The sequence below is a fragment of the Callorhinus ursinus genome, unplaced genomic scaffold (genome assembly GCF_003265705.2).
Source record: "Callorhinus ursinus isolate GAN/ISIS: 27379988/994484 unplaced genomic scaffold, GSC_fseal_2.0 scaffold103, whole genome shotgun sequence".
NCBI classification, from domain to species: domain Eukaryota; kingdom Metazoa; phylum Chordata; class Mammalia; order Carnivora; family Otariidae; genus Callorhinus; species Callorhinus ursinus.
The window spans coordinates 549,905-575,177 of NW_027397165.1; the positions used below are offsets into that span (position 1 = coordinate 549,905).

General features: G+C 39.6%; 1 protein-coding gene across 11 annotated transcripts in view; it reads right to left on the reverse strand.

Annotated features, from left to right (window-relative positions):
* HUWE1 (HECT, UBA and WWE domain containing E3 ubiquitin protein ligase 1) overlaps positions 1–24,438 on the reverse strand; it is a 162,842-nt gene extending 138,404 nt beyond the window's left edge. For 4 of the 11 annotated variants that reach the window (XM_025852058.2, XM_073889209.1, XM_073889210.1 and 1 more), the window contains exons 1-2: positions 21,662–21,888; positions 18,161–18,297 (exon numbers count right to left, since the gene is read on the reverse strand). The gene's annotated coding sequence lies outside the window, so the exon portion shown is untranslated. Of the gene's footprint in view, positions 1–18,160; positions 18,298–20,091; positions 20,177–21,107; positions 21,167–21,426; positions 21,582–21,661; positions 21,891–24,000; positions 24,106–24,304 lie in introns of those variants that run through there. The other 7 variants (XM_073889213.1, XM_073889211.1, XM_073889207.1 and 4 more) reach the window with 6 other exon arrangements.
* Between the last annotated feature and the right edge of the window lie 835 nt (positions 24,439–25,273).

Here is a 25,273-nt window from a genome sequence, read left to right on the forward strand (position 1 = left end):
CACAACTACTTTAGTCTTTCCCTTTAGTTTCTAGAATGCTCTAAGTTCCTTCTGTCCTCTAGACCTTTACAAGTGATATTCCCACTGGAATGCTTCTACCCCACACTCCTATTTCTTCCCATAGCTAGTTCCATTTGAGGAATGACTTTAAGACCCAAAGTGGCTTCCCAAGGCAACTCACCTAAAGCTAGTCTGTTATTTTTCTATTACACTACCCTGCTTGTTTCTCTCATAGCAAATATCAATATAACTAGTTTGATTTTCTACAGTATTAAGCTCTCGGCATCTAGCACAGCATCTACTACATGATAGGTAGGCAAATATTTGCAGAATGGAGTTCATGGAAGAAGTATGGACTGAATAAAAATCTGTGATTGTCAGCATATAGACAGTATTTGAAGCCATTGGTCTGGAGATGATGACTTACAAAGAAAGGAGGAGAGAGGCCCAGAACTGAGTTCCTACTTGATCTTACATTTAAAGGTAAGGAAAAGGAGGAGAACCCAGAAAAGGAGAGGTTAGTGAGGTAGAAGTAAAACTAGTTCATCATGGTATCATGAAAGACAAAAGATGGCAAGACTGATCAGTTGTGTCCAATGTTAAAATGAGGTATGTCCAGAAAAATGTACACTGAAATTGGCAAGAGAGATAACTTGATGAACAATAGTTTCAGTGGTATGGTGGGAAGGGAAGCCAGACTGGAGTGAGTCAGGGAATCAATGGAAAATGAAGCAAGGGGCGCCTGGGTGGCTCAGTTGTTAAGCATCTGCCTTCGGCTCAGGTCATGGTCCCAGGGTCCTGGGATCGAGCCCCGTGTCGGGCTCCCTGCTCGGCAGGAAGCCTGCTTCTCCCTCTCCCATTCCCCCTGCTTGTGGTTCCCTCTCTCGCTGTGTCTCTCTGTCAAATAAAATTTTTTAAAAATCTTAAAAAAAATGAGGCAATACAGATGGCATATGTAGAAAACTCTTCTGAAGATGTTGGCTGTAAATGCAAGCAGAGAATTATGGGGTCATTGAAAGGTAGAGGGGAAGAGGAGATAACAAAAAGAAAATTCCTAAGAAAGCTGAGGGTAGGGGACCCTTTAACCTCTATTTCACCTTAACATAACACTCATGTGGGTTTTGAAAGCACAAATACTAACCAGAATTACGACAACCCTCTCCCTAATCTCTTAAAACTTGACTGAGTGTCCCTCTGTATGTGCTTACATTGTATCCTGTACCTATCACTTCCCCCCTATTAATGAGAAAATGTTTGCCACAGGATGAGGAAGTTTAAAACAAGCACACACAGAAACCCCCACAAATCGGGAGGGAAAAAATATACATTATCAGTGGTTGCCTCTAGGTGGCAGGATAACACAGTTTTTATTTATGCTTCATGCTTTTCAGGTTCTTCCAAACTTTTTATAATCATACATCCATTTATGAGAATTTTCCTTTTGTACAGTTTTTCTTAAGGTAGAAAAGAGTGACCCCTAATCCAAACGGTACGCATCAAATTAAGAACGATATCATCTAAACAAATGCCTTGGAGTGGCTGCTGCCTGCTCTTGAAACTTTTCTATACCTTTTGTTTAATCCTGAAGTTTAGCACACACTCAGTATTTACTGATTTATTATTGGTAGGTTAAGAAATGCTGCAAACACATCTTGGAGTGTGGATGAATCCAAGTCAGCCTAAAATTCCCACTGAAATCACAGAAAAGCAATTTGGTCGTTTTTAAATAAAAAGGCTTTTAGAGAACACTAAACTCCAACCTGCCACAAAGCAAAAGCCTTTGCCTCTATGAAGTCTCTGAAAGAAAATTCAGGTGAGAACTGCTCAGACCATCCATTATCTCAGGAAGCAGCAAACAGTCTTAAAACCCAGCCTGCTATATACACTATTTGATTACAGAGGCACAGAAATCATATTAACGGATTTCTTAATAAAGGGAACACATTTCCATCCAGCCTTGTTTCTGATTATTTACATTAATACCAACCCAACAAATATTCAGAGAACCCATGTCATTATAACAGCTAATATTTACTTACTACCTAATTATGCATTATCTCTAATCCTTTAACAACTTGAAGATGAAGACTGTTTCCAGTTTACTAAGTCCAAGAGTAGCCACATACCAAGTGGTAAACCTGGACGAAACCAAATTTGCTCCATGATTCTACAGTACACAAAATGTCTCTATGCACACACAGTCCACCCTGCCACCCTCCTCCTACAGACACCAATATCTTTATCCTTGAGCCATATAAAACATGACCCTGAGGATTGGTGACCTAGATTTTATTGGACTGATAGTAAAATGTAATAATAAAGCAACCAAAAAACAGCCTTTATTTACCCAAGACAAATCTGGAAATTATCTACAGAATTACCTTGATAGAGTCTCCTTCAAAATCTGTAAACACTATACCTCAGGTAAGCGTATATCCTTGCTCTCCTTGCTCTGTCGTATATTCAAAGAAAATCTGTTGCAGGGATACCAAGGAGGAGGAATCTGAAACCTCCAACACTGACTTTGGAGGTAAGAATGATGTCTGAGAATGCATCCCCCATATATGCTCCACCCACAGCCCTGGGAAGCTGCAGATCCAGGAGTTACCCTTTAGGTCATTACTCCCAATTATTTAAGCGAGACAAACTGGCATCAGAAGAATCAGGCAACAAAATAGGGCTCACCAAAGCTGCAGATCAGTTTTGCCAGTAGAAAGGAAAGGGCAGCACGCCAGGTAGCTCCTTCTTACTAGCATTCCAAACAACAAAAACAAACAGCAATGTCTAAGTGAAAATTATGCAAATTAAGGAGGAGAGGAAGAGATTCCTTGTCTACACATTTTTAACTGGTGCTCTGGAATAATCCTCATCTACCCTCAAAGACTGATCTGTCTCCCATCCCCTTCCTTACTTGCGGCTGGATTTGGTGCAAAAGATAAACTGTAACAATGGTTATTCCCTATGTCATCACATCCAATTTCGAAGATGCAAACGCTTCTTCAGTCTTGCCCACCTCTAACAGAAAATGAAGACATCAGCCTTTAAACTAATACTCTAATTATTCAAACTAATGTCAAGAACTTAACCATAGAAAAGCCTACCACTTTCTAATAGGTGAAGTTCACCCAGAAGGGCCACAGTCAACATTTAATGAGTTCAGGAAAAACATATTTGCCAGAAAAATCAACCTACTTAAAAATTATCTTCAAAATAATTTACTTCAAAATTAAATCCAGAGTTCTCAACCCTGGCTGTGCAGTCACCTGACACTTATTTCAAAATCAAAAAATGTCTGGCCATACAAATATCTGACTTAGTAAATATGAGGTGGGAACCTTTTTTTTTTCAAACTATATAGGTGATACAGCCGCACAGACTTGAGAGCCACTTTGTTAGGTATTATTAATTATCGTTTGCCTATTTGTGACTCACTGAGGAATTTTCTTTAAAAGAATGGGGGATAGGACAGTCGGTTAGGTGGCTGCCTTCGGCTCAGGTCATGATCCCACGGTCCTGGGATCGAGCCCCCTTGCTTGGCGGGGGGCCTGCTTCTCCCTCTCCTTCTGCCTGCCGCCTCCCCTGCTTGTGCACTCTCTCTCTCTGTCAAATAAATAAATAAATAAATAAAAATCTTAAAAAAAAAAAAAGGAAAGAACGGGGGATAGAATGGGGTATAAATAAAGCAAGAATAGCTATGTGTTGATAACTGTTGAAGCTGGGTAACAGGTACACTGGGGTCATTATACTATTCTCTAACTTTTGTATATGTTTGAAAATCTCAGAAATTAAAATATTTTAAATTAAGACTTTACCCTGCCAGATCCCTCCATTCCATCCTTCACATTACTACCAGAACAATCTCCCTCAAACTCAAAATCTACCTACATCAAGTGCAAACTCCTTACCTAACCCAGCATCCAAGACCTCTAGGACCTGGTACCTGCTCACCTCTCATACCAGGGCCACAGCATTACATAATATTCCCCTTGGCTCCCCACATACTTTAACCACATGAGGCTTTTTACAGTTCCCCTAATATTCAAGACTTTGACTACCTTGACTCAGATTGCGCCTTCTGCTAAAATGGCTGCTCTCTGCATATCCCCTAGAGCTCAGCTTAAATGTCACCTCAATGAGGCCTTTTCAGATATCCTCTCCCTCAGAGAAAAATCGACCACTCCCTCCTTTGTGCTCCCCACTGTGTCCCGCATATATTTTCAATCAACTCACCTCTTTATTTACATGTCAATCTCAACACTAGGGTGAATTCTGCATGAGTGGGACTGTGTCTATTTATCTTTGCATTCCTGTCACCAGCACAGGAACTGTCACTTAGATTAATGAATGAATGAATGACTATCCAGTAAACATTTAAGGAAGCTTAAAAATCCAAGTCACAGACCCTTGGTGAAATTTTCAACTGAGAAAACCAATTTATAAAATTCATCCAATTTGCATTTTTCTGTTCAACATATAGGTATGAACACACTATATGCAGGGCACTGCAAAGGGTGCTATGAGATAGCCAGGTATTCAGAAACGTAAATCAGAGGAAAAAGGAAAACTAGAAGCAATGATAGTATAAAAACAGTGCAAAGTCAGTATACAAAACACAATCAAATTATAACTTCCTAGTGGCCTAAGCAAAGCTGGAAATGCAATTACAAGAGATCAACAGAATACATAAAATAAATCCTTGTATAACACCAACCATAATCCTCTTGCTTTTTAAAAAATTTGGACTTTTAGAGATTTGAGTTGCATAAAACACAGTACAGTTTTAGCAAAAGTGAAACAATTAGCCCAGTTTCATTTTTTGGGCATAGTGCTTTAGTCTAGAAAAATACATACACAGCAATTTGGACATCCTTTTAAGAAATGTGAAGAAATCTTTACAGATTTCTTGTCCTATACTGAGGGATGTCCATAAAAATTTTTAAGGTGTATGGAAAATTTCTGCATATGTTGGAATTTTTCTGAGACAGGTGACAGCTTTCACTGGCTTCTTAAAGCGATCCATGACCTACAACAGTAGGAACCATTACCCCACAGAAAGATCTCCAAGACTTAGTACTTAGTGACTACGATGTTTTCACTTTCACTTATGAAACACAGGCATATGGTATTTCCCCTAAAGCCACATGATAGGCTACTGTCAGATACAATACAGTACAAGCAACCAAAGAAACAGAATCCCAATGCTTGTGCATTATTAAGCTCCAATTGTCTCATATCCCTGAGTTTAAAAAGAAATATGCAGCATCTCTCAAGATTAAACCTCCTCTGTATAAGAGGGAATTCTGTACTCCTGGGTAAAATCCTCTAGTCATGTATCCTGAAGAAAGGTAGAAAAGGCCCAAACCTATCAAAAGCCTAGATTAAGTATATTTCTAAATAAAAGCTAGGTTTTAATACCTTAAAATATTCTGACAAAAGATGTATCTGTATGGGGAGAGGGTGAGAGACCTTAGTAAAGTATTTACTTGCTACCGTATATTGTGGATTATTTAAGTTTAAAGGTAGAGATTGAGGAATACAACTGAAAGAAAGTCAAAATGAAGTAGAAGACAACAGCATAGTGGAAAGGCCTGGGAGTTGGACAGAAATGGGCTTAAATTCCATTTATTAGCGTATGATCTTAGACGTTACTATGCCTCGCTGAGTCAGTAACCTGTAAAATAAACAACACAGTCCGTCTCAAGGCAATGAGTAAGCCATATTATTATTTGTTCTATTTCTTTTAGCTCCAGATTAATTTAAGGGCAGCAATCTTATGCTGGATATTCCATACACACACACACACAAACACAGATCAAAAGCAAACAAGAGCTGGTCTTTTCAAACTTTCTACATGTTATCTGCATATGAAAGAACATAAAGCATGTACTGATCTCTAGACTGTTAGCTTAAAGTACTGACAAGAACCAAAAAGTTAAACTCAACTTTGATCATGAGACTGGGAAGCTCTGGGTCTCATTCTCAAGTAAGTTACAGTTCTCCAAAGGTTAAATAGTCTACTAAATACTGTTTGGGCCATACAACTTAAGAATCAGAGATTTTAAGTGTTATCTGAACTATTCTGAGCTGGTTCAAATGAATCTGGAATGCAGAGACACCAAGATTCTTCTGTATGATTTAAAAGAACAGTAGTAATTAGGGCAATTATCAACATGACAGCAAACTTCTTTCAACATGAAGTAACTCCAACTTCACAGGTTTATTATGAGGCTAAAATTAATTCAGTGACAAAAAAACTTTAAAACAACGCTTTTAGAAAAAAAAATATGTCCCAACATATAGACAAAACTGGCTCTGTTTGAGTAAATTTAACAGCACCACACACAGCCTGGCACACACTCATTTCCAATGTTCTTTAAATAAACGAAACAATGTGAACAATCTGCTGCTTTAAAACATTTATATCTATAACATGAAAGATGTTTGCTGAAAATGAAAGAAAAGTATGCAAAGGTACCCTAGTCCCCTGCCACCAACTGACTTTGTGACCTTAGGACAATCTGAGCTTCAACATGTAAAATGAAAATAAAATAACTAAAATCTCTTAAAGCACTGTCTATAACACTTTGCCTTCAGTTCAAGACAAATGTTAAGTATTAAACATGAACAATTTGAATTATTCTCAAAAACTAAAAACCAAAAAGTAGCCAAGCTGGTTTTCTACTTGGCACAAATTCCAACTTTTTTTGTTTTAACAAACTACATTTTTCCCAAGAATTTTAAGCTGAGCATATATTTAAAAATCAAATAGTCTCTCCCAAAACAGGAACTACTGGTCAACCACTTGGACAAAAATAAAAGCACACACCTACTTCACACCATTACTTAAACATAAAAAGCTAAACTGTAAAAGTGTTAAAAGATAATGCAGATAAATATTCTTGTAATCTTGGCAAAGAAAAGATCTTCCAAGAAAGATATACAACCTAGAAACCATAAAGGAAAGAAAAAACAAAAGGGCAGATTTGACTATACAAAAATCCCAAACCATAAATACAGAAAATATTTTTAAGAGGATACAGAAAGGATTGGTATTTCTAATATACAAACAACTCCCAAAACTCAGTAAGACAAATAATCTGATTGAAAACCAAGTAAAAGCTCACAAACTTGCAATTTGCAGAAGATCCTAACATTGCTCATCCTAATAATTACAAAAATTCTAACCAAAGCAAGGAGATGCTATTTCTCATTTATCAGACTGGTTAAAATTAAAAAGATCAACAATTATCTTGTTTTGGCAGATATAGGTAGAGAAAAGGGCACTGACAGACACTGCTGGTGGGAATGGCAATTCAATATAGCCTTTCTGGAGGTCATTTTGGCAGTACCTATCAAAAATTTAAATGGTACCACCCTTTGACCCAGAATGAATTCTACTTCTAAGGATCAACAATAGGGAATGATTAAATTATAGTAGATCCATGCTTTGAAATGCAATGCACCATTAAAAAGAATGGAGCTGAGCTATATGTTTTAACATATGAAAATATACATAGGACATAAATGGATAAACACAGTATGTAAATGCTAAAAAGTATAAAAGAATACATACAAATTATCAACAGATTTTTGAAATGTGGTATGAATAAAATAAGACTATCATTTGGGGAGGGGGGACACTAATTTTTAACTGTTTAAATAGTTTGAATCTTTGTTTTTAACAGCAAACACTTCTATAATTTAAAACAAATGAAAAGGGATAAGTAGATGGGCTTAGGGGGAAAAAAGATGGGCTTATAAAATATTTTAATTTGAAAGTTTTACAACAGGAAATTCAGTCCTAGCTACAGGCTTATGGCATCCACAAACACGCATGAAAACACATGGCCAAATTGAAATGTCCCATGAAAGAGCTCAAAATTGACCCCATGTTGAAAAGTAACAGCCACAGTCAAAAGGACAAAGAAACTGAGTTTTTGGACTTTTTCTCATTTACCTTTCTACTCCCCTAAAATTTCCCCATTTGGGGGGTAACTTTCTTATAGGTTGGGCCCACTTATTCTGCACTTCTATGGATGACATCTGATGGCACATTTAGAAACAGATTAAGTTCAGTTTTAAGAAAAAATACAGCATAGCGAAAATACTGGACTAGGTTAACCTGGGTTCAATGCCCAACTCCACCACTAACCGGCAATGTTTGTTATCTTGGACAAATCATTTCCCCTAATCTGGGCCTATAAAATAAAATAAAAAGAGTTTGATACGGATAATATCAAATATAGGTTCTTATTCAGCTCTTCTGTTGGACATGGAGAAGACTACCATTTTAAAGCCACTAGTAATTTGCTTTGCTAGAGGTAGAGATTTGAATTAACTATGCAGGTAGTCTGCCTTTACTTTTAAAAAAGCAAAAATCTAAAATACTCTATGTAAAAGGTTGTCTTCAAGTGCTATCTACATCCCTCCAGACTATACTTCCTCTTAAGGATGGCCCTGCCAAGACAGTTAAGGAAATTTGAGGAGCAGGAAAATGGAGCCCCAGATTAGGTCAAAAGACTACAAGGCACTCTAGGTTGGAGGAGTCAAGCCAGCCCCTACAAAATATGGCAGTAGGTATAGATGTAAGGAGAGAACCATCTATATCAATGATACTCCATCTATCCAGGTTTATGCTCTTCTCTAATACTAATGTATCAAGGCTTACCCTGAGGTGCTGTCATAGTGTAAGTCAACATGATTATATACTAAACATACCATAGTGAATAATGCAGGATAGTCTTTTTAAAGGGCAATTTGATAATTATCAAAAGCTTTTTATAGTTTTCCACTCCAGTTCTAGAAATTTCTTAAGAAAGTAAACATAATGTCACAAAGACTTCTCATTCAGATGTTCTTAAGCTTCTTTCCTTTATTCTATACTTATTTACCAAATGGCCTACTGTGTGCTAGGAAGCATTTGAAGATCATGGAAAACTAGAACTTGGGTTAATAAATGATAAATCATATACACAATAGAATGTAATGTAGCCATCAGAAGTATTATATTGTCATATTACATTATGATAGGAACAGAGATCAATATATTAAGTGGGAACAGCAAATTTAAAAATACCATTTCTATACTGGTTTGGAGACAGCTTTAAAAAAAGACAATTTGGGGACAACTGAGGAAATGTGAATATGGACTGGCTATTAGATAATATTAAGGAAAAGAACAAATTTCCTAGGTGCGATAAAAGGTATTGTAGATATTGTAGGTCCTTATTAAGACATGCCTGCTGAAGGATTAAAGGATGAAATGTCACTCTTTTTTTAGGATGAAATGTCACTCTTACTTCATGTGCTTCAGAAAAATTAAACATACATATGTACATATAAATCAAATATGGCAAATTTTAACTATTGTTGGATATAGCTGGTGATATACAGCTGCTTAATGTGCTATTCTTTCAGCATTTTTATGTTTGAAAATTTTCACAAAAAAAGTTGGAGGGAAGGTTATGAATTACATTTTAAAGAGTAAAGTTTTGGGGAAAAATATGCGTATGCTACACAGGCATAAAGAAAAACCTTGGAAGAATATATTGTGTACCAGTATACTAACAGTATTTATCTGAATGGCAGGAGATTTCTGTGCTTATTTGTGTATTTTTTCAACAATAAGCCATGTGTACCGCTATAATCATGAGAAACGTTACTTAAAAATAAAGTCAGGAAAGCATTTTCAAACAAGAACTACAATAAAATGAACAAATGACTAATGTCCCACTCCCAAAACATTCCTATTAAATGATTTTACAAACTTTAAAGAAGTATGCAAATAATATTACACAAGTAATAAGCTGCTGTGTGAACATCAGTTTTTAAATTTCTACTTACATGAGTAATTTATACCATTCTCACAGTATAAAAATTCAAGCAATTAATGGTAAAGATCACAGTGGGGAGGGGAATACTGAGTGAAAGTACTTAAGTATATCCCCTCATATCACACCTCCCCACTAAAAGATTTGAGGCAAAAATAGATGTTAAAGATGATCAGTTCAGGGGCGCCTGGGTGGCTCAGTCAGTTAAGCGGTTGCCTTTGGCTCTCAGGTCATGATCCCAGGGTCCTGGGATGGAGCACCGCATTGGGCTCCCTGCTCAGTGGGAAGTCTGCTTCTCCCTCTCCCTCTGCCACTCCCCCGTGCTTGTACTCTCTCTCAAATAAATAAAATCTTAAAAAAAACAAAAGATGATCAGTCCGGGGGGGTAGGGAAAGGATTTTTGTCATATCACTCTCATATTTTTCAGTGTATTTTAGGTTTCTCAGAAAAAGAAATGCAATTACAGAAAAAGCTAAAGTTCTCCTTGACCACTCCTTCCAAATAATCAGTTTACCCTAATTTTTAAAAAATATATAAATAGCACCATATAGTACATACTATCTTGCAGCTTGCCAAGTATCTCCACATAAATAGCTGTATTAACTTATACCACTTGTGGGCAGTATTCTAAGACCATATTCGTACCTGTATTTTTGCCATGACTTGATATTACCTAATTATTTTTTGCCAACCTAATGGTTAAAAAATATCTCATTTTAATTTGCATTTCTGGTATTTAGTTTGAGTATCTTTTCTTGTTACCAGACATAGTTTTAGTTCCTATTCTGGGAAAAGCCTGTCCCTAATTTTCTACTGCTTTTATTTTTAAAATGTTACTCTTATCATTAAGATGGGAACACACCAACCAAAATGTTAATGATGAATGAATATTTTTGTGGGAGTAGGAATCTTTTCCCAAAATAAGAACACATTTTCTAGTTTTTCCTAAATTAATTCAGTAACAGAAACTAGAAAATGATAAAAGTGGGTGAAAAAATCCTTTTAGATGCAAGTAGTACTTTCAGGATACCCTATTATAGGAGCACATAACACCCTAGAGGAGCTCATAAAATCCAGCTTAAAGAAATAAACACATCTAAAGCACAAGTCTTGTTAAGAAATGAAATACTGGTTGAGGCTATTGATTCATTTGGGATACATTTAACTAATTTCATTTTTATAAAGCATTTTTTGAGTTCATGATGTACTTTTTTTCATGTATCTTGTTTAACCCCACAAAATTCGGGGTTACATTCTCGACGACCTCCTATAAATGGCTATAGCACATTCTGTTCACACCTCATTGTACCGATTTTTTTTTTAGAAGATCTTATTTATTTGAGAGAGAGAGAGACACAGTGAGAGGTAACACAAGCAAGGGGAGTGGGAGAGCGAGAAGCAGGCTTCCTGCTGAGCAGGGAGCCCAATGTGGGGCTAGATCCCAGGACCCCAGGATCATGACCTGAGCTGAAGGCAGACGCTTAACGACTGAGCCACCCAACGATTGAGCCACCCAGGCGCCCCATACCAATCCCTTTGACTGTGATTTACAAGTCTCCCTCCCCTAGTAGACCACGCTACCCTCCTCTCTCTAGTTGCTTATCTTTGAATTTCCAGTATCTGGCATTATTGAGTATGTCCTCAAATATTTGTTGAGAGAATGAGATATCATCACCCTCATTTAAAGGATGAGGAAACTAGCTCAGTGATGAAGTAATTTGCCCCAAGTAACATAGCTATTAAGTATTTATTTTATATAAATTACAATTGCCTTATCTTTGTAGTATCCTATATAAACATTTTAAGTAATACATAATCTCACTTTAATGCTCACAGCAACTTATGAGGTAGGCTTTTTGATTACCATTTCCTAGGTGAGAATGAAACCTGAGGCACAAACAAATCCTACTTTATATGAAGTACAGCTGTCTCTTTACATACTTTATAAATCACTAATTGGGTATAGGAGCCTCTATCTTTATGTAGTAAACATCTTGGGGAATGATGGGGGTGGAGGGAGAGGACGGCAGGAAGATAGGTAAAGCAATAGGATAGAGACTGGAAAATGAGTTATAGGTCCATCTTAAGACCATAAACTGATATTGTAGTGTCAACCACATGTGCCACTTCTGAAATTCAATCTTGGCCCAAAGGTTTTTCTTGATATTACCCTCTATTCATAGAAGACAACTGCAGGCTTTCTCACAGATCAGCAATCTGAAAGGCTAGGGATACAGAGCTAAGAAGAGCTTTGAAAAACAATAGACAGGTTATATCACACATGGACAAAGCAGGGGAAAAATGACAACAGAAAGGAAAAGGCTAAGGAACTTTAAACATTATCTCAGTCCTTAAATGGACTGTGAGTTTCTCAAGTGAAGAAACCAACTCTCATTCATTTTATGTCCCTAGCTCCTCGTACTTAAAAACACTCAGTAAATGGTTACTGAACTAAAAAGAGGTTAAGATGTGAGGAAAAAAAGGTAATATTATTAATTTAAAGAACAATGGCTTTACATTTATTGAGCACTTACTATGTGCCATGTGCTATACTTCAGAAAATATACAAAATGTTAAAAGGGATATTTACCTCTTTTCTATTCTGCTATATATGGTGCTACTCAAGTATGTTAACAGTGGTGATACTGATGACCATTCGGAAGACTCATTATGGGTTAAGGTTACTAAGGTTACAGCAGAACCTCGAACAGAACAAAACTGAACAGTAGGGAGCTATGTAGATGTAAGGAGATCAAGGCAACCAATGTATTACACATCACCACTGAAGTGGGTAAGACCCTTTAGAGGGTATGAATGTGATTCCTAATGCTTGGCAAAGTGAAAAACTACTCTGGTGGAAACCTACTTATCTAGGGCCAGACAGAGTCAGCCCCAAAATGACCAAAGTACAAACCCCTTTCCTCACCACCACTGATGATCCCAACACAGACCTGAAGGGTCCAGACAGGCTTTGCTAACTGGCCATCACTTCACCACCGTGACTGCCCATCTCTGAGCTGTTGGAGGGGTTAAGTGAAATAGTATGTTAAAGAAATGACCATCGGCTGACCACATAGAGTGTACTAACAACATAGAGTGTACTAACAACCTACATTTCCCCATATAACCCCAATAACCCCACAAATAAAGTATTTTCCCCAGATGAGGCAACGGATAGGTTAACTTGCCCAATGTGACAGAACTATTAAGTGGTCAGAAAAAAAAACTAAAAATTCAGCACATGTCCTACCCTTCTCATACAAACTGTATCACTGAGTAACCTTATAAAATTCCATCTAATATACAAAAACAAAATGACAGAGTTAGAACATCACCATTTTGACATTCCCAATAAACTAATCAATCTAAGCTTTAGGCAGAAATGGCTGTTAATATTAAAAAAAACACGTCATTACAACTTAACGAATGTTGTGAACAAACACACCACCGCCAATTCTTGCCAAAGGACATGAACCTGAATTTATAAAAGCCTCTGGATCCACTGTGAATTTGCAGGAAATATAAAGGACAGAGGAACTTGTAGTAACTGTACTGAGTATGCAATAAGCCAATTCAGTCTGTGGGAAACTCCACAGGTCAAACGGCCTGAGTTATTCAACAGATATAGTGTAAGGAAAAGAAAGAAAGGGAAGTTATAGGTATTTAAGATATGTCAAGTTTTAAAAAGTAGACAAAACAAATTATACTGTCCAGGGATGCACACTTGGATGATAAAACCAGAACAATACAAGTGATTACTATAAAGTTAGAAGAGCAGATACTTTCTGGAGAGGGAAGATGCTGTGATTGGGATGTGCACATGGAAGGACTTATGGTGTAACAGGCAAAGTTCTATTTCTTGAGTTGGGTTATGGTAACAAAAGTGTTTGCCTTAAAATAATTTATTAAACTGTAAATTTGTTTTGGGGTGGTTTCCCCTATCTGTATTCTATCTGTACAAAAGGAAAACACTTTAATCACGTTAAAGCTGCTTACGTATGATAGGATTCTATTTGTATGAAATGCCCAGACTAGGCAAACCATAGAAATATCAAGTAATTAGTGGTTACCAAAGGCTGAGGTGGTTGGGAGAGAGAAGGGGAGTCACTACTAATGGGTACTGGGTTTCCCTTAGGGGTGATGAAAATGTTTTAAAATTGACGTGGTAATGGTTGTGCAACTGTGAACACACTAAAAACCACTGTATGCTTTAAATGGGTGAATTGTATGGTATGGGAATTACATCTCAATAAAACTGTTTCAAAAAGTCTAAGACACCCCAGTTAAGCCAAGACACACTTTTAAAATAAAGCCTCGGGTGGAGCCCAAGATTTTGCATTTCTGACAAGTTTCCAGATGCTGCTGCTGTTGATCTGGGGACCACATTTTGAGAACCACTGCAACAAAGGATTTCAAAACTGCTTCTAGCTCAAAGCAGTACTAAACAGCACTGGAAAGTATTTTACTCAGGGACTGAGAAAACAGTCCAGAAAAAAAAAAGTTAATACTCTGCCAAGCATTGTTCTATTCCAACTGATTCCCTGACCATCAACATCAGCATCTCCTGGGAACTTGCTGGAAATGCAAATTCTCAGGCCCCTCCCAGACCTATAGGATAGGAAGCTCTGAGGTTGGAGCCCAGGACTGTTTTAGCAAGCCCTCTAGGTGATTCTGATGTTCCCTAAAGTTTCAGAGCTACTGTTCTAAGCACTTTATATGCATTAACTCAGCTAAACGTCTCTAAAACCCTATGACGTAGGTAACACTATCAGCATTTTACAGATTAAGAACTGTGGCACAGAGGTTAAATAATTTGCACAAGATGACAAATGGTAAAAAAAAAAAGGGGGGGGGGGAGGAGTCAGAACTTGAACCTAGGGAGTCTGGCTCCAGAATCCATGTTCTTAATCACTATGCTGAAAGATCGTTCCATCTATAAGAACTCAATTGGCAGAATGCAATAATGAAGAATTAGTGGAAGAAAAAATGCAAGACCAGGAGAAATACGTCTAATAAACACAGGCAAATAATAAAATAATTACAGCAAATAATGTTATCATTAAAAAAGCAATCTTCCAAAAACATTCCAAAACATAAGCAAATACAATATATCCCAGTATTTCCAGAGCAATTATCTCAGGTATCTAATTATAAGGACTTAAAATCTGGGTTATGCTAAAGATGGTACATAAATTCATGGCAGTTATGTTCACATTTACCAATCTTTAAAATCTAAATGATTATACTAAAAGGCCATTCCAGAATAATTTAAATTCCCTACTCCTAGTCCCTTTTAGTCACTATACTATCAGAATCTAGGGGTTGAAAAAGAACTTTCACATTCCTCTAGTCCAATCAGCAATCCAGAGACTGAATCATCTACAATACTGATCTCCATTTAATATTCATTAAGAAGCTAAAACAAATTCCAACTTTTTATAAAAATCACATTCTGGGATCAATCCATGTCACCACTGTAATTTTTAAAGCCAAATGATTAAAAACTTTTTAAGGGCACTAAAATGTGAAAACACTCAGTATTAACAGCCCAAACAAAACCTACAGTTGTTTTACTCATAGAGAGTCACTCTTTCACACTATCTGAAAGCATTTCTATAACCAGAAGACCAAGCTGGTTAACAAGTACATCAAGTTTTAGCAACTCAACCCCTATGACACATCAAATGAGAGGGCTTCCAAAGAATCTTCTGAGCTGAATTATCCCTGACATTAACATATAAACATCTGGTAACCAGTCACTGAGGAAACAAGTCAGAGAACAATACAGCAAAACACCCAGAGCCCAAGTACTTGGGACTCTCAACCTTATAGTGAGATCATTGCAAAGCAGCCTAATATGGTTACAGCTACACATCAGATTTTAACAACTTAATGTAACAGCAGGAAATGTAACCTGGGATGTGAAGGGCACACATTTTCAAAGCAACCAAGTTTGGCATTTCTTTTTTTTTTTTTTTAAGATTTTATTTATTTATTTGAGAGAGAGAATGAGATAGAGAGAGAGCATGAGAGGGGGGAGGGTCTGAGGGAGAAGCAGACTCCTTGCTGAGCAGGGAGTCCAATGCGGGACCCGATCCTGGGACTCCAGGATCATGACCTGAGCCGAAGGCAGTCGCTTAACCAACTGAGCCACTCAGGCGCCCTGGCATTTCAATAATACTTTGAACCCATGGTTGAAAACACAACAAAAGAGAAAAAAACCAACAGCATTTCCATTATAAACTTGTAGCTGTTAAGAACTCTGGGAACAATTCAAATATTGAAATGCCTACTGCATAAAGCTCTGTTCCAAAAATCTAGTTACCCCAGATTCAAAACTCTGGATTAGAAGGTGTAAGTGACCTTGTTCAAACTTCCTAATAACTACAGAAAACTGAAGACAGGAGTAAATATCTAACCATGATATCCAACGCTCAAAAATTTTTTGTTGAATGAATGGACTTCACTGGAATTCCCAAGAAATCACTTCTTTTAAATAGTCACTTTTCAACTAGCAATCTGATTTCTCCATTAATGAATAAAGAACTGAAAAGCCTGAATTCATGATCCACAGCACTGGTGATTCAAAATCATATTTCATCTAAATACCTCAAAAACTTTCATTCACGAACTCTACCCTCTCTCAACTTGGAATCACTCTCGTTTTAAAGGTAGGCACAAGTGGCCTTGCTCCGCCCACATTTGTGCTTAAGTCAAAGGCTGGCTGGAGCCTGTATGTCCAACTTCCATTCCCAGGTTTTGACTATGGAAGGGATATACAGTAGATCCCAAGATAAACAATTTTGCACAAGGAAAGAAATGAACAGTTTAAAGGACTTTATGCTGTGGATCACCATTTCCAAAAGAAATAAAATGAGGGGCGCCTGGGTGGCTCGGTCGTTAAGTGTCTGCCTTCAGCTCACGTCATGATTCCAGGGTCCTGGGATCAAGCCCCGGGCTCCCTGCTCAGTGGGAAGCCTGCTTCTCCCTCTCCCACTCCCCCTGCTTGTGTTCCCTCTCTCGCTGTGTCTCTATCAAATAAATAAAAAAAAATCTTAAAAAAAAAGAAAATGAAAAATAACAGAAAAACTATGGCTGCATATTAATAGCTGAAAATCAGGATGTAAGTGGAAGCTCTCAAAAATTGTTTAGTACTGCCATTTCAAAAACTGTATTATAGCCAAAGAACTCATCACTAAGTCTTAATAGCTTAGAAGTTATGGGTCAGAGCAGCTGAGATACCAACATCAAAAGAATAAAAAGCAACATTGTAAGACAGTATAAAAATAACTAAACCACCTAAGAAAATTGAAACCATGAAAAATCCCAAAGGCACACTTAGGTCATTATCTAGGAAACATTAGCTTCTTCCATAAGGAGGCCTACTTTTCATGTGGAGCAGTAAGCAGGGCCAAGACATGGAACCGAGGTCAGGTATCAATTAAATCAGACTCTGCCACAGAAAAGGGAATCCATGACTAGTTATTTTGGGATAGTGCCTAGGCCAGCAGTATCAACTCCCAACTGGGATACAGGAGATTATTGCCTTTGTTCCATTATAATGGGGGTCCTCCAGGGTCTTTAACTTAACTAAGAATGGGTTAGATACCACTTCTGGGATACCATCACCAAATGTGATGGAAGTTGCACAACAATTTCTTCAACAAATAAATCAGAAGAAAAAAAAGGGAGGGAGCCTGCAGATTAAGAGACTTAAGAAATACACATCAATCCACCTTTATGATAAATGGATTTTCTTTGGACCCTAATTCAAACTAAAATATGAACATTAGCTTCGTATTTGCTATCTTCAAAAATCATTGTGAATTTTTTGAGTTGTGATAATGGTTTTAAGGTTATGTTTAAAGAGCCCTTCTCTTTCAGACATATAAATATTTTGCAAGTAAAATATGACAGCAGGGGTTTATTTGGCGCCCCAGCAGGGGTTTATTTCAAAAGAATGGGTGGGGACAGTTGGTAGAAGTACAGATGAAGCAGAACGGCTACAAGCTGGTAACTGTTAAAACTGGTGATGGATACATAGTGGGATCATTATACTGATTTATGTATGTTTGATATTTTTCATAACTCTGAAAAAATTGATTAGACATAATATCTTGCAATTTTATTTTTTGAATGGTGCTTTAGGGTGATTTAAAAATCATGTACAGATGGAATTCATTTAAACAATAACACGAAAAGCAGCCAATGCCACATCAGATCCAAACAATGAAAGAAACCAAAGTAGCTCAATTACAGAATGGAAATACATACCCCCCCATTCCAGGAAGTAAAATACAAATACTACCCAAAGATGTACAAAAACTAACCTAAAATCACAGCCAATCATACTCATCCTGGTGGGAAATCCCAACACTTCTCCAACAGCTTCCTGAACCTTCCCGACCAAGTTGGTCTGCTAGTTCCTCTGGAGTACTAACCCACTCAGGTCAGACTATTGGAGGACCTACAAAAAAAAAGGTGGGGAGAAAAAAAAAACACATTTATTAGGGTGTGGGGGAGTTAACCATTATATCAATGTTCAAACATGATCACAGTTATTATTTCTTAAGCAATAGCCCTCACATATCAATTTGCATTTTTAAGGACCTGCTTTAAGCAGTAACAAGAATTCAGAACCAACAGCCAAACCAATTATTCTATTCTGACATTTAGACAACACCCCTGAAAACTCAACTCAGTCCTCAACCCAAATGAAATGATAGGGGATAGTAATTACAATTTTATATCCTCACTATAAATTGATACTAAGGCAATGTTAAATTTATTATTTTTTTGTGGGAAAAAAAAAAAAACCCTGCACACATTAAAAACTAGTTTTCACCTTCACACATGCTTTTTGGGCATAGTGGGAGACAACTGATAAACACCTGGGAAACTCAGGTTGAACTTTGTCACTGAACCTTAGACAATACTTTTGACTGCTACTGCCACTCCTTCCTCTCTTCTTAGAGATCTACTAGAATAAATTAAACCTTTTAGGTCACACCTAGATTATCATTCCTAGATTTATTCTAGTTCTGAATGACAATCAAATTAAGGTTTAATTTCTGATTCATTGCTTGACCCACTGTAAAGAACTCCAAGGCAGTATCTCTAAACAGTGATGTCCTGTCCTCCAATGAAAAAGGGACTATTCTATTACCTCCAAAGCACTTTAAGTTGAACAAAGCAAACCCTAAAGCTCAAAACTAGTGTCCCTATGGTTAATTACCAGATGGTTACCCATGGTAAATCTTTAATCCTAGGTAAACTTTTCACCATCATATTCCTATTTCAAGCCCCATCACCTGGCCAAGGTAATAGTAATAGATGAAAGTGTTCAGTTTAATATTGGTCTAATCAAAATATTAACACTAAGAAAAACTACCTCCAAACTGAATACACACACTTCTATTTAAAAAGAATGCTGAAAAATATAAAATGGCAAAACACAACAGGAGGTAGTGTATTAAAGAACTGGCAGTAATTCGTCATGGGAAAGAAGCTTGATATTCCAAACAACTTTCCTAAATTCTCTCAGATAGGAATTACCCTGTGTAGGTATAGCCAAATAGCAGATCCCCACACTGATCTGAGGAACCAAAGAAAGGAGGTAGGGAAAAAGCAGTATCAACACCTGAAAACTAGCTGGCAGAAGTTCCCTTGATTACTGTGGAAAGCATGGCAACGAATTTCATCTTTGAGTAAATAATAGGACAAACTCTTTTTGAAGCACTGGAAAGAGGGAGTAGGCAAGGGATGAGGCATCCCTTCTAAAAGGCACCTGGGTGTGGTTCTTGACAGGAACCTTAGGGCCAGTGGTCATTTCAAGATAGTGACTTTGCACTAAAATTCCTAGACTAGTTGATTAAGACAGGTGGGAATCACAATCAAACATCATGAACCACTAGAGAGAAAGAATTTGGCCCATGAGGAGGAAAAAACTACAAAAATGACAGGGCTGGCCTAGAAATATACTAAAAATTTACAATTAGAGAAATAAAAATCTCTTATTCTTAACCAGGTCATAAAACTACCATATGACACAGATCCATATTCCAACCTATTCTTAGATCTAGAAAAAGTAACAATTTATTGTGTGCCTACCATAAGCTGGGCACTTTACAAATTGTCTAATTCTAGCAACTATAAGCGCTACTATCCCTATTACACAGATGAAAAAACTGAGAATCTGAAAATTTGCCCAAGGTCACAAAGTTCGATGTGAACCCAAAGCACACAGTTATTTCCACCATACCAGGGTGCCTCCCTTGACTGGAGAATGTTGAGGTCTCCTCAATCTAGGCAACATTGGGTTTAACAGAAAATGCCGAACATGTAATCTACAAAGAAAACAAATGATAGGGAATCATCTATAGTAATGGTGGAATGGGGGAAGGGAAGAGAAAAAAGTAAAACAGGGCAACGATTGAGGGTCGGAAGATAGTCAAAACTATTTTATTTTCTAGCACATGGAGGACGGGAAATGTAGTGGAGCCTGACAGGAGGGTATCTCCTCTCTCGGGGATTCAGCTTTTGAAAAAAGAACACGGGGTGGGGGGAATAAAAGAATTAAGTGAGAAACATGTTAAGAGGTGGTTAGCAGCAAAGATAGAGGTCCACAGACCAAGAGGACTCAGGAACTCAGAGCAAGACAGGGAAAAGGGGCGGTTCCCGAGCCTGCAAAGAGGGATGGCAGGGGACAGAGGACAAAAAGTTGGTCTACTGGAGGATTATCCTCTACAGCCTTTTCTTTAGTTTTTTTTTGGGGGGGGGGGAAGGGGCGTTATGAGGAAGGGAAGGCTAAGAGCCCCAAGAACAAGAGGTCTGCAATCATCCAACCACCAACCCATTCACTGTTCCATCTAAGAGTGGTGGAGCAGTCTGCAAAGTTGCAGAAGTCTGTCCTGTACTCGAATCAGGGTCATACAAACGTGAAGACCTGAGGAAACGGGAGGCTACTGTATCGTTCCGTCCACAAAGATGGAGTAAATGCACGGAACGGGAAAGGCTCTACTCAAGCCTTGCGTCAAGGGGACCAATAGAAGAGGGAGACAGGACTGGCTAAGGGGCTTGGGCCAAGCTCTTCCTTAGTAGGGCTGGGGAGGGGGTGACAGGGAAAGCTTTACCTCCTCTTCTTAAATACGAGCCTCAAACATCCATGTGGATGAGGACAGAATTAGGGAAAAAGGGGGAGGAGTACGTCAGAGACACCAAAGCTTGACCCCTAAATCTTAGTTCAAAGACCAAGGCAGTTGGAAAAGTGAAGCCCACCTCAGGAAAAACTAGGAGATTCATTTGGGCCGCTGAAGGGGCGGAGAACAGAAGCAGGCCTGAAAAAAGGTATTGGGGAGGGAACCAGTCGTCATAGGTTGGTCCCCTTTCCCGCACCGCCCAATCTAACCCCCAGCCCCACTCCCTAACTAACTCCAGGACCCCCCCCCCCCCCCTTCCCAACCCACCCACTGCGGTGGCAACAACGGAGGCGTTGACCGATTGGTGGGGCAAAGGCGGGCCCACACGCGACCGAGGCCCGGGAAATGGTGTCGCCTCAAACAGAGACGGCGTGGTCTTTGCCTCAGGTTCGGCTTACCAGCACCTCGGTGTTTCGCCAACAGTCACCTCCTTAACGTCGGGTGCCTGGAAAGCGTCACAAACGCGGACAGCCAACACCTCAGTCTCGGGTCCTGGCCGGACAGACATCAGCTTCCGCCGCCATCTTAACAGCAGGCGGACCGACCCTAGTCACTGCCCCCCCTACCCCAAGCTACCTCCGCCACCGCCAACGGATCCCACGAGGACGTAACCCCGCTCGCGCGAGAACTCACCGGCTAAGAACAGCACGAGCCGAAGACGCTGCTGCCGCCTCCGCGGCTGCTGCAGTCCGTAGCCGAACCGCAGCCGCCTCCGCGCGATCCCGCGAGAACCTCTTACCGGACGGGAAAAGCCTGAGCCCAGCCCTTCCCAGACCCCTCCTCCCACCAAAGCCGAAGTCGCTACGGCTCCGCTCTCACCCTACGCGAAGCGAAAAGCAAATGACGCACAACCTCACGAAGCACCGAGGGGCGGAGCCAATCTGCCGCCGCCGGCTCCCGCATGCGCCGAGAGAACTATCGCGATATTACGTTTTAGTCTCTGCGAGACCTTCGAATTCACCGCAGGATGCCGCCCGCGCCTCGCCTTTAGGAAACACTAGATCTCGCGAGACCTAGTGCACGCTCCTAAAAAGGAGAGAGGCGGGGTTTCATGAAAATGACTGGGAGTTTTTCGGGGGAAGGGAGGAACCTCCCGTCCTGCAGGGATCTCGGCTACCACGAGGTTTCCGACCCACTGCGGAGCTGGCTGCCAAACCTCGCGATGACACAGCTCAGCGCCAAATCTCGGCCATGTCCTGAAAACTGCCTCCGCCCCCGATCTAAGGTGTCTAGAGCCTAGTGCTTGAGGAAAATTTAAAAAGTCAACCTGTTTATTCTCACGCTTCCGGGCAGAGCTGTACCAATTAGCCAAACTCCGTTCTGGAAGAGGAGCAATGGGTCCCCCATTGTTACCTGCCTCCAGTAATCACATATTATCCTGGACTAACACATAAAAGACGTTCAATCTCACAATAAGCTCGCAAATGCAAATGAAAACAATGACATAACAATTTTTGCCCATTAGATCGGGGAAAAAAATCTTTAAGACATAATATCCTGACTCCTTCCCTCGCCGCACTGCAGGCTAACCTGAATCCATCTTAATGTAACGAAGGGCTCACTCATATCGTTAGTTCTAGCTCTAAAGCCACTAATTTTTAACTCCTGACGCTTTACCTTGGCATAACCAAAAGATCCAATAAAGTGGTTTTCGCCAAACAAAGGAGTCTGCCCTCAAAGGAAAATTCAAGCTGGGGGGGGGGGGTTGCGTGCTTGCAGTTTTTAATATGGCAGTTTTTCCACGTCTAGCCAACAATGTTTCTCCAATAAATCTTGGATCCAATCTGGCTCGATTTGTGGGCTTTTCTATTCTAATGCATTGTTCTGTCTATTCTAATTTAAATATTATTCCTTTAGAGTACATTTTAATAGCTGGTAGTACAAATACCCCCGTCTTTACTTATCTTTTAAAATATTTTCTCGGTTATTCTTAGCCATCTTTTTTCTGGATGAACTTTAGAATCATATTAAGTTCCAAAAACTTGGCATATTTATTGAAATTCCATCAACTGTATAAATCAACATAAGAAAAATGGGCATCACTACAAAATTGAGCCTTCTTATCAAGAAGCATGGTATCCCCTCTCCATGTATGCAAACATTCTTCTATTATATACCTCAATAAAGTTTTGTAGTTTACTTCTAGGTTGCTTTTTTTTTCATTTTTCTTGCCACTGCGAATGGGGTTATTAATGTTAAATTTTTGAAATGCTTATTGCTTATAGATATTTGATATTTGCCTATTTACTTTTGTAATCGGACAAATGAAAAATATGTTCAATTTCACTGGTAATCAGAGAAATGCAAATGAAAACAATGACATACCATTTTTTGCGCTTCAAATTGGCCCAAATTATCAAAGATTGATAATAATTCATGTTGGCACAACTGTGGAAAGATGGGCAATATTGCACAACATTGGAGAGTGTAAATCAGTATAGCCTTTTGGGAAGGCAATTTGGACAAATCTATCAAATTTCAAAATGCATATACACTTTGAGTAGCGATTACTCTTCTAAGAATTTCTCCTACGGAAATACTCATACATGTGCATGAAACGTATATATACAAACCCATTCATTATAGCGTTGCTTGTAATAGCCCCCTTCCCCCCCTTCAAAGGGAAACAAGCTAATGTACATCAATCAGGAAATGGTTAAATAAACTGTAGTACAATCGTACAATGCAGCTGTTTATAAATGAGATAAATTTAGATTCCCTGATATATGAAGATCTACAAGACATATTAAGTTTTTAAAAAGCAATTAGTCGAAATGAATGTGCGTGTGTGTGTGTAGTATCATTTAGATACCAAAACATATACAACACCTAGTAGTTACCCGCGAAGCCTGCCTGCCGGCCCCTCACCTTCCCCCTCCTGAGGCCGCCTTCCGAGAACCTGTTAGAGAAACGCCGAAGGCCCGGCCTCTACTCCCTCGCTAGGGCCACTTGGCCACGACTAATGCCGGTACCTCGCATCCCCACTGTCAGCACTGTCAGCCGCTCTCCCGCCGCGCTGCCTGCCGCCCCGCTGCCCCTGAAGATGCGGATAGCTTTCTGCTGGCGTCGGCCGAGGCCTGGGGGAGGGGAGAGAAGGCGGGGTTGAGGGAGGGCTGGGGCAGGCCGCCGGGCCCCTACACCAGCCTCGCCGGCTGGCTCCCCAAGGCCGCCACCTCCACGACTCCGCGCAGGGTCCCGTGGGAGCAACCCTCCGCGAGGAGCCGAGGACGGCCTCGCGAGCAGAGCCCGCCCCCTAACCCGGGGGAAGACGCTCACCTCGGTGGCAGTAGCTCTGCGGGGCCCGCAGGAGCGCGCCGGGTCCGCGGCCCTGCTTCAGCCTTGCTCCCCTCGCTCGCCCTCCGCGGAAAACCTACCCCTCCGGCTCTCCTCACACCCGATCTGAGGCTCCACCCCCGCCGCTTGAGAAGCCCCGCCCCTGCCCCTCGGGAGGGCACTCCCTCCGTGGTGGAGCAGAGTCCCCTTTAGGGGACTGCGCCTGAGCTATTCCGGGTCCAACATAGTCAACGGTATAGGATAGTAGGGTCGCTAAGGAATTGAATTTGATTCGAGGCACGATGGGAGCCACTGAAGGGTGACGTGATTTGATTTGATTTACGTTTAAAAATTAATCTCTCCAGCAGCCTTGTGAAGAATGGGGGGCGAGAGGGCAAGCAGGGACACGATGTGGAGGGCTGGAGACACACGGGGACGCCGACTACAGTGAATCCCCCCGGCAAACCCTTAGAACACTTACTCCAGGCGCATAGAAAGCTCTCAATAAACATTCTCTTTATTGTTCTCCTTGGTATTATTTGGGGTGGTAGTGCAACTGGCAAAGAGTTTATAGAGGATTTGCACCTGTAAATGTATAGGAATAAAAAGAATTTTGTAGGAGATACCCCTAACTATTAACTGTGCTTCATCTGGGTTGCAGAATGAGATTAGAGGTTGAGAGGAGAGGGGAGTTTTGAACTGCAACTTTAGATACTTCGGTAAGGTTTGAATTTTTTTTTTAAAAGCATGTATTAACTCAGTATTTTAAAGTATAAAGACAAAAGCACTATCCAAAGTACTCTTGAAACATAGAGGAAATAAAAACTAATTACACCTTTCAGTTTTAATTCTAACCCTACAGAACAGTGGTTCATGCCCCGAATTGCGAATCTGATGAATGGATCCACTTCCCGCCAAATATATATTTACACAAAAATTTTGTGTATGATCTTGGCTTCATGGAGGCCCCTT